Here is a 2,500-nt window from a genome sequence, read left to right as displayed (position 1 = left end):
TGTAGGTACCTGTATCTTTTAATGGATTAGACACATACACATCACATGGACATATACTGTAGGTACCTGTATCTTTTAATGGATTAGACACATACACATTACATGGACATATACTGTAGGTACCTGTATCTGTTAATTGATTAGACACATACACATCACATGGACATATACTGTAGATACCTGTATCTGTCAATGGGTTAGACACATACACATCACATGGACATATAAGCACACATCTCTTTGAGAGACACATACACATCACATAGCCACATTGACACATGTATCTGTTGATGAGACAGACAGACATATAGGCCAAGAATTTGTTGATGGGTTAGACACATACATACACATCAAATAGACCTATACTGTAGGTGCATGTACCTGTTGATGGGTTATACACATACACATTGCATAGACATAGACGTGTGCAGTATTTTTTCATGGGTTCGATATATACACATCACATAGACACATACAGGCATAATTATCTGTTGATGGCACATTCACAGCATTTATTAATGGATTAGATACATACACATTACATAAACATATGGGCACATGTACAGTATTTATTCATTGAATAGATACATACACATCACATAGACATACAGGCACGAGTATCTGTTGATGGACTAGACACATACGCATTACATAGACATACAGGCACATTCACAGCATTTATTAGTGGATTAGACACATACGCATTACATAGACATACAGGCACATTCACAGCATTTATTAAGATTAGATACATACACATTACATAGACATACAGGCACATTCACAGCATCTATTAATGGATTAGATACATACACATTACATAGACATATGGGCAAATTCACATAATTTATTAATGGATTAGATACATACGCATTACATAGACATATGGGCACATGTACAGTATTTATTCATTGAATAGATACATACACATTACATAGACATATGGGCACATGTATCTGTTGATGGATTAGATACATACACATCATTACGTAGACATTTAGGCATATGTAGCTGTTGATTGCAATTATTTGAAGGAACACTGCACAGGAAAGCACCTTGGCCATCCATTGCCATCTGCTGTGCTCAGAGCAGCCACTGTAGTAGGTAATAGTGGCTTGCCTGTAATTGCTGGAATGATTATTTTGTACACGTACTTATCCTCCTTACAAAAGATTTCGTTTCCATTAAACCAACTCATTTTCATTTTGTCCTATGCAGGCTTTAGTTTGCAGTTTGCCTCCTCCATAGAAAGGTGAGCTGTGCAGTTAGGGCAGTGGAGAGCAGGCAAACACTAGTGCAGCAGATTTCCATATCAATCAGCAGTAAAGTAAATAAGACACAGCTCCCTGGCCTCTTCCACTCTCCCAATCCCCTGTGGCCTGTATAGAAGTGGGCTTTCTAAGAGGACAATTCCACATTGATCTGTAAGACCGGTATTACATGATGTTCCAGCAGGGAATGAGGCGAGGTGTACATGTATGGATACTGAATCTCTGCTGACAAATCCCCTTACAATAAAACAGGGCCTCTGTATAATAAGGAGGATTTGAGGCTACAATGCCCGGGCCGCCCATGACACCGCTTGTACTGATGAATGGAAGCGCCATTTGGCAATGACCTACACCACTGGCAGACTCATGTGATTGTGTGATGTGGAGGGACAATGTCCCATTAATTATTGGGGGTGCTGTCAGATTTCACAGCACTGCATGTCATTACTGGGACCCATCACTGTAAGGACAAGCAACTAGTGGGTTATAAGGACTGGTGTCCTAGCTCACCATGGACTCTAAAGTCTGGGATCACTTACCTACTCCACTATGGGATGTACAATGCCCAGAGATGAATGATCACTACTGAGAAAGCAAAGCTGTGTAATATAATATAACCAACAATGTCTTCTGTCTTGTTTCCAGAATGCCATTCAGCCACAGAGGTGCACATGTGTATGTTGGGGGGTCTTGTGAGGGAAGGGTTAACCGTTTGGCTTTTCATTGATCTACAATGGAAAAAAAACTTGAAAGCCCCAACTACAGATCGAGAATTTTTCAAGAATGTTAATCCAGAAGGCCCCACTATTCAAGTCAATGTATTTTCTGTGCTGCTTATGGTGGTCAATCCGTGTCTGGCAGGCTACAGACCACAGACCCTATTCCTATATGGACATTTGGGACCTAGACAGGACTAAAGAACAGGCAGGATCACCACTGCTGAAAAGTCAATTCTAACTTTAGGTGGGTAACATGCCATTAACAAGGCTGGAAGGTACAAAATACACACAACATACAAAACACACAACACACACACACACACACAACACACAACACACAACACGCACACTCTATTTAAATATAGATATCAATTATTTATTTTTAAACTGTTTATATAAATATATAACTGTAGGTGGGTAAGATGCCACTAAAAGGCTGAATGGTACAAACACACACACACAGTCAAATATAAATACACATCTTGATACATACATACAAGGAAAAGTAGA

Source organism: Rana temporaria, chromosome 13 (assembly GCF_905171775.1).
Source record: "Rana temporaria chromosome 13, aRanTem1.1, whole genome shotgun sequence".
Lineage (NCBI taxonomy): Eukaryota > Metazoa > Chordata > Amphibia > Anura > Ranidae > Rana > Rana temporaria.
The sequence above is the reverse complement of the archived record's forward strand: the minus strand, read 5'-3'. Positions refer to the sequence as shown.